Source organism: Hibiscus syriacus, unplaced genomic scaffold, assembly GCF_006381635.1.
Source record: "Hibiscus syriacus cultivar Baekdansim isolate YM2019G1 unplaced genomic scaffold, ASM638163v2 tig00111843_pilon, whole genome shotgun sequence".
NCBI classification, from domain to species: domain Eukaryota; kingdom Viridiplantae; phylum Streptophyta; class Magnoliopsida; order Malvales; family Malvaceae; genus Hibiscus; species Hibiscus syriacus.
Genome location: NW_024063198.1, coordinates 703,097 through 717,435, shown reverse-complemented (window position 1 = coordinate 717,435; position 14,339 = coordinate 703,097). Strand labels below are relative to the sequence as shown.

General features: G+C 34.7%; 1 pseudogene; it reads right to left on the bottom strand.

Moving 5' to 3' along the window:
- Positions 1-8,049: 8,049 nt before the first annotated feature.
- LOC120172167 lies at positions 8,050-9,424 on the bottom strand (annotated as a pseudogene).
- Between the last annotated feature and the right edge of the window lie 4,915 nt (positions 9,425-14,339).

Below are 14,339 nucleotides of genomic sequence, written 5' to 3'. Positions count from 1 at the left end.
CACCAGATCAACATCTTGGAACTCTCTTGGATGTACTTTCTTGTCATGATCTTTCATCATCCGTTTTTGATATATCTGCCCATGGCAAATAGCTTTCAATCTCATCTCATCAATAAGGTTTAATTGATCAAATCGAGCTTGGATCCCTTCAGCCTCCTCCAATTTTACCTCCTTCAAGATATAAAGTGGTGGGATCTTAACTCAAATCGGTAAGACTGAACAATAAGGTGTTACCCCAGTGATGTTCAAACAATATTTCGACATGTATATAAGGCAAAATGTAGCTTCTCGTGTCAATCCTTTGTAAATTTCAGTGATCTTTGTAATGATTCTCTTAACATTTTTATTTTCTCCTTCAACCGCCCCATTCATCTTTGGGCAATAAGTCACTGAATTTGCATGCCTGAACTGTGTACAAAGTTCAGTCGTCTCATACCTAGAAGTCTTTGTAAAAAGAGATATCTCCAGGGGGATGAATATTCAAGATTAACTTTCATTTACATGAAAACAATGTAATTAATGCATGATATATTTATTTAAATCAATCCCTTTTTTTCTTCTTTTAGTATGCCCTAATCACTCGAAATTATCTTCGATAAATTGATCCATGAAGCCTCATCTCGTCTTTTCTTGCAGGAAGATTCACGGATAATTGAAAGTTTGGTTCTTTTGAGGTCTTTTGGTTTATGATGGTTTTGTATTTGGAAGGACAAATGTGTGACTTTTGAAGTCGTGTATATGGTGGAAGGTGGTATCATCAATTAACTCTACCCGAGAAGGTAAACATCTGGAGTTGGTGTCTCAAAAACAGGTAGAGATATTTCTTCAGAATCTCAGATAATTGTAGTGTCAGGATTTGGTTTTGGTAAGGATCGGGTAATTGGCGTTGGATGGGATATGGAAGATATAATTTTACCACTTGCCAAAGATCTATAATTCTTGAAAAATTAAAAGAATATTTAATCTACTTGATACTCAAGAATTTCAAGATTAAAATTTAATTCTTTGTTCATAACCATAAAAGCAACACAAGTTTATTTATTGCACACAAGGCGGAGAAAGGAACAAAAAACATGTTCAAACAAGATGCTGAAAATAGAAAGTACTACAGTGGTAGATAACAACTTCCACTTGTTTATTTAGCTTGCATCTATCATTCCTCGAATGTTGGGTGTGTACTTGGCTCAGGATTTTCATCCTTATTTGTTCCCCATTTCTTGATCATTTCTTGTGTCAAGACTCCCTTGTCAACGAGCATCTCTATTTCTTTTAACAATGACCAGCAATTCCCTGTTGAATGCCCAGATACTCCCAAGTGAAAATTATAGAAGCTATTTTGATCATAGCAATGGGCATAAGGCTTTGGCGACACTTTCACCAATCTTGGTGTAATGTATTGACCTTTAACCAAATGAGGGTACAAATCTGAGATAGATTCTTGAAACACCTTTAGAGTTTTTCTCGCTCGAGAGATTATCACTTTCTTTGATCGTTCTGTGCGAATAAATGCTCTCATGTGATCGAGGGGGTTCTGGAAGCTCATTTCAGCTACAACTGGGGTATTATTAATCAGACTCCTTAAGTTGCCCCTTGCCTTACTAGTTTTCAGAAAATCTGATATAGGTATCTCAGGTGTCTTCTGGGTTATTTCTGCTCCATTCTTTCTTAGACCTATGGGCCAATCTCGAATTACATCATGGAAGTCTTTTAATTTTCTTGCGCCCGATATTCTTTGCAGGATTTGGTCACATTAGTCTTTGTTGAAGCAACAATTTCTGAACATTGAACCTTCACCCCTTCTTTTACCTTATATTTTTGAATTGCTTGCTCTAAAGGATCTTGGAAATTTCCCTCAAGGTTACCAAGAACCTTAGCTGAACAATTTGAAATTCCAGTCTGATTTATCCAAGGAACCTCCTTATAGGTCCAATTCTCATTTGGAGGCCACTGTGGTGGAACAATTCGTGGAGTAGTTAATCTACTGAGAGCATTTTTGAATGCAGTTTTTCACTCGAACAATGGAAGGGAGGAAATTGAAAACCCTGCACATTATTTTTCTTCTTGACCACTTTATAGGGTTTGGCACCATGTTTAACTGAATAAGACCTCATTATATTAACCTTAGCTTCTTTCTCGACGTCAGTATCGTCAGAGCCGGTTATCTTGCCATTCTTGATAGCTATTTCGATCATTTCTCCAATCATGACGATGTCAGAGAAATTATTAGTGGAATCCCATATCATGTTATTAATATAGTGAAATTTTAATGTGTTGATGAACAAAGTAGTGAACTCTCTTTCAGTCAATGGTTGATGCACTTGAAAAGTGACGCCACTCCATCGTTGTGAATACTGTCGAAAACTTTCATTGCACTTTATATTCATGTTTTGCAACATTGTTCGATCAGGGTCTATATCAACCATGTGCTTGTATTGACCCAAAAAGGCTTGAGCTAAGTCCCTCCAAGAATGTATTTGAGTACGTTTTAGCTTATTATACCATTTGAATGCAGACCCAGATAAACTGTCTTGGAAACAGTGGATCAACAATTTTTCATTCTCTACATAGCCAATCATACGACGATAGTACATAGTGATATGATATTCAGGGCATGTGGTCCCATTATACTTCTCAAAATCTGGAATTTTAAAATTTGGCGGGAGAACTAAGTCAGGGACCAAGTTCAGTTCTTTGGCGTCAAACTCGTAAAATGACTCAACCGTCTCTCTAGAAGCAGTAAGACAGTCAGTGGGGAACGAAACTCCAACCTGATATTGTTGGTTCTTAACAGTGAAGTGAACTGGTGATTGGATTTCCTGACGTACAGAGGTGTGCTCAGGAATGTGAACAGGTGTAATACCAAGAGGATTAGTGGAGTTTTCAACAAGACTCTTTCTAGCAGTCAAATGTTTTCTCAATCATTTCTTTCATATTATTCAGTAGATCGATCTGAGAATTAGCTTCGATTTGTGCCAACTTGCTCCTCAATTCTTCCTGCATCTCTTTTTGCTCTATCTCTAATTTGGATAGCCTATCCTTAGTTTCTTTAGACATTTTTCTTGTGTTGTGCTAAGCGTTCTTGCTACAAGGAAAAACCAAGATCACTTCGGTTGAAATCCTTATTTTAATGAATGAATGTTTTAATGTATTATGACATAAAAATGCAAAGATGCCAAATGCAAATGCAAATGTAAATATGTGAATGTAATAATAAGAATACAAATTGTGCGATACAAAAGCAAACATAAAAATACAAATGCAAAGATTCCAAATGTAAATATGCAAATGTAAAAATGTAAACGTAAATTATTTAAAATACCAGAATAGGACATCCAGTTATATTAAGACTGCCCTTTTTCTTTGATATTGAAAATAAATAAACATTATTTAAAAATATGCAAATGTAAAAATGTAAATGTAAATATGTTTTAATGCATGATGTAAGTTTAAAAATGTATATGTAAATACAAACGTAAAAATGTACAGATGCAAAATGCAAATGCATGTATGAAAAGTGTTACTCAAGAGTGATCATTTTAGAACAGATTTCATTGAACACAAAAGTTTCCGTGCATCAAACAAAACTTTTACATATAGGGGACATCTTTCAGTCCTAACTTCAGTAAAACTTTACATATAGGGGATAACTTTCCCTCCTAACTTCTCTAAAGCCAAGTTAATTTCCATTCATGCTCAATAGTTTAATTATCAGTCTGCTTCAATTCCTCGTAAAGTCAGGTTGGTCTATCAACTTATGGGTCATATTGCTTGTCTGGACTGCAGCTTCTTCCATGACATTCTCTTTCATCTTTTGTATCAATTATTGGAGTTGCTTATTTTCCCTTGTAAGAGAACCTTTCTTTCCAAGAAGTTCTTGAACAAGGTCTTCATATAAGTTACAGTTCTTTTTCTGCTTGGTGACCCCTGTTATCCACTCTTCTGGGGTACTTCTAGGCCAGCATTTTGAAAGGTTTGACTGATCTTTGAAAATCTTCATGCATGATTTTCATTTCTGTGCTCAATTTCTTGTTTTGGTCGTTCAAGTCCTTCAAATAACATTCTTGAGCTTCATAAAAACCTCCACTACTCTGAATGCCCTTACTGATGTTCTTACCATAGACTGCTTTTGGTATCAATCTGGTAGGATCTTTGTGTAATACTTTTGGTATTAATATAACTGGTTCTCTATGTACAAAACTTCCCTCGATCCTCGTAGTTTCTTCAGGATGTCTTTCCTTGGCCGCATCATATTTTGTTTGATCATAAAACTTTTTGTCCATTTACGATTTCTTTCCAATTTGATGAACAGTCTTTCAAGTCAACACCTTTTAATTATGCCATGATTATGTAATGCAGACAAAAGAATATAAACAAATTAGAGCAATGTAACATGCATGGAAAAATAAGAAAACAAAAATAGAATAATTAGTATCAATTAATGGAAAGAAAAATTCTATTTATCAAGGTATAAATCCTATCCTCATGCTTTCTAGTTCCATGCTTTGTTTAGAAAAATTAACTTAACCGCATCATTACTAGTTCGCAGGCATTTATTCAAAAAAAATAATGAATAAATTAAAAGCTAGACCTTATTTCTCCTTTGTGTATATCTACAGACAAGGTTCAATACTGTCTTAGATCAGGAGAATTTCTATGGTTTATTATATGCAGGGTTTTAATTCTAGGAGTAAAGGTACTCGAATTGTCCTTGTTGGTTCCCCCTTGAGCTGCCAACCCTCAATCTTAGTCCATCACAAACTAAAGTGGATCGAGTTCAATTCGAGGGGATACACTTCTCTATGCCTGACACGAGAATAAATTCTCACGAAGACATAGAGCATATGAACCCCGAAAGCTACTTGCTAGGTCTGACACGGAGAATAAATTCTGACGAAGATGTCGCTTTCACTCCCACTTAAAAGGGACAAGCTTGATTAAAAAGCTTATGTTATACATGTGTTGTGTGTGAGGAGAAATGCTCAAACCTCTGATGGAATAAATAATGAAATAAAATACTTGAAAATAAAATGAAATATTAATAAAATAAAATTCATAAAAAATAATAATAATATATAAAAAAATTTGAAAAGAAAGAATTAAAAATTAAATATATGAATTTTTAATTTCTAATTAATAGAGACAATTTATCATTGATTTTAAAGCTTGACCAGACGTCCTCAGCGAAGTCGCCAAGCTGTCGTAACCGGTTTTCGCCCGGGAACGAAGTTTTACTTGGCGGGAAAAATAATGTGGATAAAAAATAATTAAAAAAATGTTTTAGGAGTCGCCATCGGCCTTTTGGGTCAGGTAGGTCGAATACCTAATAATTATCTTTTAAAAAGAGTTTTTTAAGAAAACATCAGTTAAAAGATAAATTAATCTACGTTTAACCAAAAATTTGTTCTTTTTAGAAATAAAAAGGGATTTGTGGTCGGTTACATTTAGGGAAGGATTAGCACCCCTGTAACGCCCAAAATTGGTTCTCATTAATTATAAGTTGTCTCTATTATTAAAAATTTCAAAATTCAAAGATATATTTAATTTATAATCCTGTTATTTCAAATTCATTAATATAATTTTAAGAAAAGATATTAATATATATATATATATATATATATATTATTTCTTTACTTAGAAATATCAGAAAAGGGCTTTTAGGTGCTTTAAGACAGCTCCTTTCTTTAATATTAAAAAATAAATAAATATTAAAAAATTTATCTAAAAAAAATTAAAAATAGATTAATATATATATAATTTAAAAATAGGATATTTATTTATTTAAAAATATCAAAAAAACTTCTAGGTGATTTAAGACAGTCATTTTCTTAATATAAAAAATAAATAAATATGAAAATATGATTATTTTTCCTAAAAATAATTTATATAAAATCAAATTTATAAATAGGATAAAAATAAAATAAATAAATATCACTTATTATATAAATATTTTTATGATTAAATAATAATACTAATAAAAATAAAAATAAATATATTGAAAATAAACATATAAAATTAAAATATATTTAAGCAATAACTAAAATAAATGAAATTAAAATTATAATAGAAAAAAACAATAAAACTTGTAATAAAAAATAAATGAAAATATTGAAATTAGTGATTAAAATGTAAAATATTTAAACTTAATACTCTAATTCGAAATATTACCAGATCTGGAGGTCTATAGTGTAATTTATCCTTATATAATTATTTCGGGGTTAAAATAAAATTTATTAAAGAATGAGGGACTAAATCTAGTATTTATCATAAAATATATAAATACTGGCATGACTAAAACATAATAAAATAAAGTTCGAAGACTAAATTAAAATGATCAAAAATTGCTTTTTAGTGCCTAAATTGTAAGGATTACAACTATAGTGACTGCGGACATGGTTTACCCCTGATGGAAATTACACGCACACCCCTCTCCAAAACGACGTCATTTGGGGAAGGGTTTAAATACCCCAAATGGCCGACCTTTCGGACCATTTATTTCATTTCCTCTCTTTTCATTCTCTCTCTAACTGAGAGAGAATTAAAAATGCTCTATCCTCTCTCTTCAACTCCCTTATATGAGGGAAAAGAATTTCGGCCGGTCGCCTTACTCTGGCGCCGATAGTCACCGCCGGCCACCGTGAACGGTGGCCGGGATTTTGAAAATTATCCCAAACCGTAGATCTACATGTCCTAAGGTCAAATATGACCTCTATTTATCCTAAAACCCTTAAAATTTCCTAGATCTAGGATTTTACCTTCGAAATCCTAAGGTTTCCGGCGATGTTTCAAGTGCCTCCGATGACAAAGTAAGCTCTCTCTTCTCTTCTCTTTTTTTTACTGGTTTGTTGTTGATTGGGATCGTTGGTATCTTTCTGTCTTCCTTCGCTTTTTTTTCTTCTCTCGTCTCTGTTCTCTGTTGCTGTCCTCTCCTTTTTTTTCTTTGCAGGTTCGGTGGTGGCTTTTATAGCCACCACAGTGTCCTCTTCGGACCGGATAATAGGGCAAAGTTCGATGAGTCACCACTATAGTTTGGTGACTCACTCTAGACTTCAACGTGTGCGGCTGCTCTGAGTCTTCTAGAGTCTTCGTCGGAGGCGTGGCACTGGTGGAGCGTCGGCAGTGGCGTTGGCAGCTGCTGGTTGGGTTACTTGGCAGTGGAGGCGTGGCAGCAGCTTCTGGCTGAGGCGGCGGCGCGAGATGATAACCTAGGGTTATGAAACCCTAGGGTTTCAAGCTGGACTTTCTGGGGACCGTTGGATCAAAGTCAGATCCAACGGTGATGATGAGTTGGCGGTTGCTGGTGATGATACAAACCCTAGATGGGTTTAGGGTTATTGTTGGGTCATCTGGGTTGGGTTTGTCATGATCGGGCCTCCATGTTTGGGCTCCGAGATTTGTAAAACGGGCCTCAGGTTTGGGTCTGAAATGTAATTAAAATTAATTAATTATTTAATAATAATAATATAATATAATAATAAAACAAAATAATAATAATAATAATAAATAAAACAAATGAAATAATTGGGCTTTATGATTAAATAAACACATGCACGAGCAAGAAGAAATTCTATGTGCCGGAAAAAAGAAATGATTCGACTGAAAAACAGATTCATGCATGAAGCAATTTCATTACATACACATTGCCAAGAAAATTTGTTTTTACATCTTTGAATGTAAAATCGCATTACATCTCAAATTCCGTCCGAGTTCTTGCACTTTCCTTTGTCTGTGGGTCTGTGGGGAAGTAAAAAACAAAATCCAACCTGACTCAAAACCCAAACCGAAATCGAATTACTTTCTTGTTGCAGGTCCTGGTTGCTTGTTGCTTGTTGCTTGTTGCTTGTTGCAAACAAATGAAGCGACTTAGTATTAATGGAACTTCCCATGTCCTGCAAAAAGAAATATCTACCTATATATCAGAGAGGCATAGGGGAGAATTGATTAGAACAGGGAACTAACGAAAGGTATTTTTATCTCATGTACTGGGAAGGACATTTGTGATGGCTTCGGTTTGCTCGAAATCATTTCTTGGGCTGGACGTATAGCTTGCATTCATGGATGGGAGAAAGCGAGCTGCACAAGTGCTCGATATTCCATCGCAAACCATTTTTCGTCCGAGCTCATCTTGGGAAGACACAGTCGTAGTTTTCGGTCATAAATAGGCATCTGATGCGACCGGGCAGTCGTAGGCACCGGGGTTGCGGTTGTTACGAATGCATCATCTCTAGTCTCACTAGCCTGCTAATGCCAAACAAAAGAATCAGTATAATTCATGAATCATTATCATAGACAATTGTAATCTAGCAATTCAAAGGAAAAAAAACACCATTGTTATTTATTATTAGAAGGCTGACTGCAATTACTAACAGACATGTAGCATGTTGAATATTGGCAGCTGCAGCAGCTACTGTTGGCCTTAGGATCCCGATATCATAACCGGTGTCAAATCCGGTCGGAAGAGCCCGAAATGCCTCTCACATGTTGACCCTGGCTTAAGATCTTCATCGAAAAGCACAAATATGTAGGTCTCGAAAGTTCGGATCAGCATAAGGGGTGTGCCGACACCGGATGTAACGTGCCGCATAAAATTGCTATTGTATTCAGCTGCACTCTCTGCATCAACACCAACTTGGACTGGATCCCCCATGGATGGCCAACCAGTTTCAGCTATGACAATCTCAAGATCATCAAATCCGAGGAGTTTCATGGCCGAATAGACCGCGTCTAGTTGCGCATCCAACATATTTGTGTAAAGCAGCTCTGTGTTTTCATCAAACACTCCGGCATTGGGCCGAAACAGTGCATAATCAAGGGTATCCGGTGAGCAGTCAAAAAATGGATAGGGATTCACCATAAAGGGTGACTTGGCATCTCTAAGGAAGCTAAGCAATGACTTGAGAACATGCGTGTCGTAGGCTCGTAGCCTTGTCGAAATTTTCCGGTGGACAGTGGGGTCGAATTCGAGAGAATGCCTAAAGAGTGAGACGTCGAGACCCGGATTCGACCATCTAACGAAGCTGCAACCAGGGCTGTTTGGAGGCTTTGCATGGCTGGAACAAGACTTACAATTAACAACCTGTCTGCTGTCGATATCACTACGTTGCCTACAAACACACGGACTATATTGGTAGCTGGTGTGTGAGGTCGGATATAGTCTTCCACCCATTGTTGAGCAAAATTCAATCGGGTTAGACCCGGAATTTGGAACGGTTACCGTGACGGCGATACCAGTGTGGGCAAAGGCTCGTAGAAATTCAGGATTAACGTCGAAGAGCCTGACGTGGTTTATAACCTTGGACTCCTTAAGGAATTTTGCTACTCTAGGCGGTGGGGGAAGGTTGTTTGCGAGAGTGCCGTAGTTGACCCCGATTGTCCCTTCGACTCCGACGAGTGTTAATGCCAGAAATAATGAACATACGGACACCGATTGTAGACACCCGTTTTTGTCCAAATTTACAAAAAATATTATTAATCTATTATTATTCTTATTATTTTAACAATTATATAATTACACTTTTTACAGGCCCAACAATCAACCCAAAGACCAATACATCCTGAGGCCCAACACTCACCCAGAGCCCAGATTACCCAACCCAGTCACAAGTTGCTGATCCAGGCCCCGATCCGACCCAACCCGGAGCTCTGACCCGATTACATCAACCCAGCAATTAAATCCGAGTTCGTTCATCATCCAAAGCAGCCCAAAGGCCCAACCCGGATCTGACCCGGCCTAATATCAATACATAAGGTTTTTGAAACCCTAGAGAGCTGCTACCCGCCGCGCCTAAACTGAAGCCCTCTGTTGTCACCATCGGGTTTCCCCGACAATCTGACAATGCCTTTTCAATCGTCTGTCAATAAAGTCAATCAAACAATAAAAAAAATTAAAAATATATCATCCACTTGTTAGCATTGTTATCTCGAGGAAATCTAGGGGAAAAGATGCCTAACCCGAGATATCATTCAAGCATTCATCAGTCACCAAGGACACGGAGAGAAGATAAAGAAGAAAAGGGGGAGAGATTTGGAAGGGAGAAGATTCGAGATCGGGGGGAAGGCAGAGAGTTGAGAACCCGAAGGAAAAAAAAGAAGAACAGAAAGAAATTGAATAAAAATCTCAAACCCAAAGAGAGAAAGGTAAGAGTTTACCATTCATTCATATATTGTTATCTGAAATCATCATAGGAGAAGCACCAGGAAGACCAAAGGTCGCCTACTTCCATAGGTTACGAAAGGTATAAAGTCTTAGATCTAAGGCCGCCGTGAGGCATCACCGGCGGTGGAGGTTTACTTTTCCCCAATGAGGGAGTCGAGAGAGTTTAAAACTCTCTCTCCCCCTCTAATTTTGAAATGGTGAGAAATGAGAAAAGGTTGGAAAAAATAAGCCTATGGTTAGGCTTATATATCATTGGTGAAACGACGTCGTTTAAACAAAGGGATTCTGCGTGTTTTCACATTAGGGTCTAATGTCAGTTTTAGTCCCTGCATGTTGTAATCTACACGTATTTGTCATCTATTTTAGGGTTAATCGCAATATAGGTCCTCCATATGTTGTAATATGCCATTTCAGACAATGAATTCTATTATTTCATTTTGAGCATTAATGTTTCATTACTTGTATTTTAGTCATATTATTACATGTTATATTATTATTGTTAATATTTAACTTTGGCCATAATGTTTATAAATGTTTAATTTTAGTCACTAAGTTAGTGTGCTGTGTATTTTTGTTGATATTCAAATATGGCCATTACATTTGTAAATATTTTATTTTAGTCACTGTTTCGCATTTGGTTTAATTAATGTTTGATCCTTTATGTTTCTATTTAGTTCATTTCAATCCTTTGTATTATTTGTGGGTTATTTTCATTTTCGAAGCCTATATTATTTAATATTTACGATTTGGGCTTTGGTTTATTTGTAATTACTATTTTAGTCCTTTTAGATTTTGTTTTTACTATTTAGTCTTTTAAATGTTGGTAATTACTATTTTAGTCCTTTTACTTTCTATTTTTACTTTCAACCCTTTAAGATTCTATTTTTCTATTTTAGTAATTTAACTTTATGTTTTTATATTTAGTCATTTAAGTTTCTATTTTTGTTGTTTTAGTCCTGTAAATTTCTATTATTACTATTTAGTCCCTTATTTTTTTAGGCATGTCTAATTTTATTTGTATTTTAATTTATCATGTTTGTAAATGTGTATATTGGTCCCAAATATGTAATTTTGTTTTATTGATCGTTATAATTTCAGTATGTTTGTATAAAAATTAGAAAATTTCATTATGCGAGGAATCTACGAAGACATCTCCCAACTACAATGGAACGTGTCTTTAGGAAGATTTTTGGCATAAATGTTGTTATGTATTTGATATTTCTCTTTGTTCCACGATTATTTATTTCGAGTATTTTTCACTGCTTTTCATTTATTTTATTTTATTTTATTTTATTTTATTTTATTTTATCTTTGCGAAAATTGCAAAATAACATTTTCGTGAGGGGAATCTATGAGAAAGTCTCCTAACTACAAAGGAAGCGCTTTTCTGAAGATTGTTCACACAAAAAGGCATTCGTAATCCGAATTAACATTTTTTTGAATAAATTAGAATAAATAAAAGGATCGTAATTTAAATATATTTTTGATTTTGTAATTCCAATATTTAAACAACATATAATCGTTTAGGTACCAAAATTTGGGTGTTGTGGGGGTTTTTACCCTTCCCCACACGTAACCGACTCCGAACTCTTAGAAACAATTTTTAGTTTACGCAGACCATTTTTTATCATTTAAGGTTTCTAACCTACCTAACTTAATAGTTGGTGGTTACTCAAAAATCAAATTATGTTGGGTGATTATGTTAAATAACATGAATTATTAATTTTGACAAAATAAAATAAAAGATTTGTTATTTATGAAAATTATGCATCTTCATATCTATGTTTCTCAAAATATTGGGTCAAAAGGTGACATGAATTATTAATTGTTTGGATGATAATTTATTGAGAAAAATTATTACAACTTCATTGACAAATGCCTATAAATTTTGAGTTAAATTTAAAGGTGTATACACTTCAAACTCGAACAAAAATAAAGTTTTCACTTTAGAAATGATGATGTGTAAAAGAAGGAAGCTCAACCATTGATAATGTGAATGAGTTTCAGAGCGTTATGAGTAAATTTATTGAAATGTGTGTCAGTTGATTGTTATTCTATCAAATTCTTAGAAAATATTTCAAGTTTTGCTAACTAATTCTGGTCACTGACAGGGTTTTATAATTTGGGAATGGATGGCAAAGGGTGGAGTGCTGGATGAATAGGTTAAGAAAGGGTTATAGTGTCGAATTCTCCCATTAACACTTTTGTTTGATCAACAAGCTCCGACAGTGCAATGCAGGTGTCTTTGGTGTTTACCTGCATATGCAATGAACCACATATATCATCACTTGCATTTAGCTGCTAAAGTAACTTCCACTTTCAAAATTGCTTGCTCAAATGAGCATCTCATAACACAAAAGCATAGTTATATCTACGGACGGACATAAGATTTTATGTTAGGAGATAAATTTATAAAATTTTAAGAGCAGAAATAGATTTTCAATAAAAAACTATCTAAAATATATAGTAAGGTGGCAATCACCCCATCTATTCCTTCGGATCCCTGATTATATCAACAAAACTCAAAACAAACTATATATATATTGGACTGATATACATGTAAAAGAAACTATGATACAAAATACTCATTTGACTAAATGAACCGAGTTTGAACGACAAAGACTATGTTCGTATTCTTTTAATTTTTTAATATCTCTCGTGAGATAACTAAAATAATACAAATTACCCAATAAGCAGCAATCCACTGTCACCAAATGAAACGGAAAACAAATTCAAAATGGATATGTATTTTAGAAAAAAATGGAAATGTTACAGAGAATGGTAGTTTTGTCAGCATTGTCAAGGCCGAGTACGAGGATTCGAGCTTCTCTGTTCCCGAATAGAGAGGAGAACACCCGAGTAAAGGCAATACCCATTTTCCCCCCAATTGATTCTTTTAGCAGTTACTGCCACTAATCACAACTCTATTTTAGTGTGTAGTGATTACCACAATCGAACATAAGATAAACGGAAGCTTAAGATTTGATAGCACAAAAGAGAGTTTAGGGTTTGAGAAAAAAAAAAGAGAAAAGAAAGCATAGAAGAGATAATCGGTTAGAAAAGGGTTTTTGTGTTACAATTAAGAGAAAATGGTAAAATCATATAATTGGTGCTTAAACTTCTTAGAATTTATTATTTAAACTCCATTTTTACCATTATTCAATTTAGTATGTACCTTCACTAATATTTAAAATATAAAAAAATAAATGAGCTTCTATATGAGCTTGTTCAAGAACATAAAAACGAGCTCATAAATGAGTTTGTCCGTGAACGTAAACGAATCAAACACACCTATGTTCGTGTTCGTTCATTTATTAAATAAACATAAAATTTTGTGTTTCATGCTCATTTATTTAGCTTAATAAACAAACATAAACGAACATCATACGAATGGTTCATGAATAGTTCACCGAATGCACTGTTCATTTACACCCCTACATTTAAGACAGAAACATTAGAAAGAGGAACAAGTTTCTTCTTTGATTCTAAATTTCTGATGCGTCACTTTTATAAAAGAAAGTCGGCACACATTGTTGAATTACCAAAGATGTCATCATTGTTACTTGTAAATATTTCCTTGGTGATTGATGCCAAGCTCAGCTCCTTACTCATTTTTCTCCTTTTTTCCTACACGTGAAATCATCACACGTTAAGTATACACTTAGTAAGGCAATCATATGAATAGTTAAAGCAATGTAACACATAAATTTAAATGAATAACCATATTCAATGCAATATGATCACTTTACTTGTATTCCAACCATGTTTCCATATATTAATATGATATAACCGAATATCAAGTTTCTTACTATATATTTGCCATCCATTCCACAAACTCGTAAGCTTATTTACATTTTTACCATTTATTAACCAATAAACCATAGCCCAAAGTATAACTTTATGAGGACCCCAGTATAGGAGTCAAATAATGCATCGTAGTGCTGAGGTTGGGTCGTGCCCACCTTATACACCGTAGTGTTTTGTACCGTGTGTCTTCGCAAGACACTCTGAGGCCTGCATTATGTGCCTTCGCTAGACACTCTAGTGCTACCTAAAATGTAGCTACTAGACCAAATTGCATGCCATTAATACCACTGACCCTCAATAACATACTTGGGCATATAGTCCATTTTTATTTGATCCATCCATGGCAAAGTATATCAATATCATTTAACCTTTGGGCAGT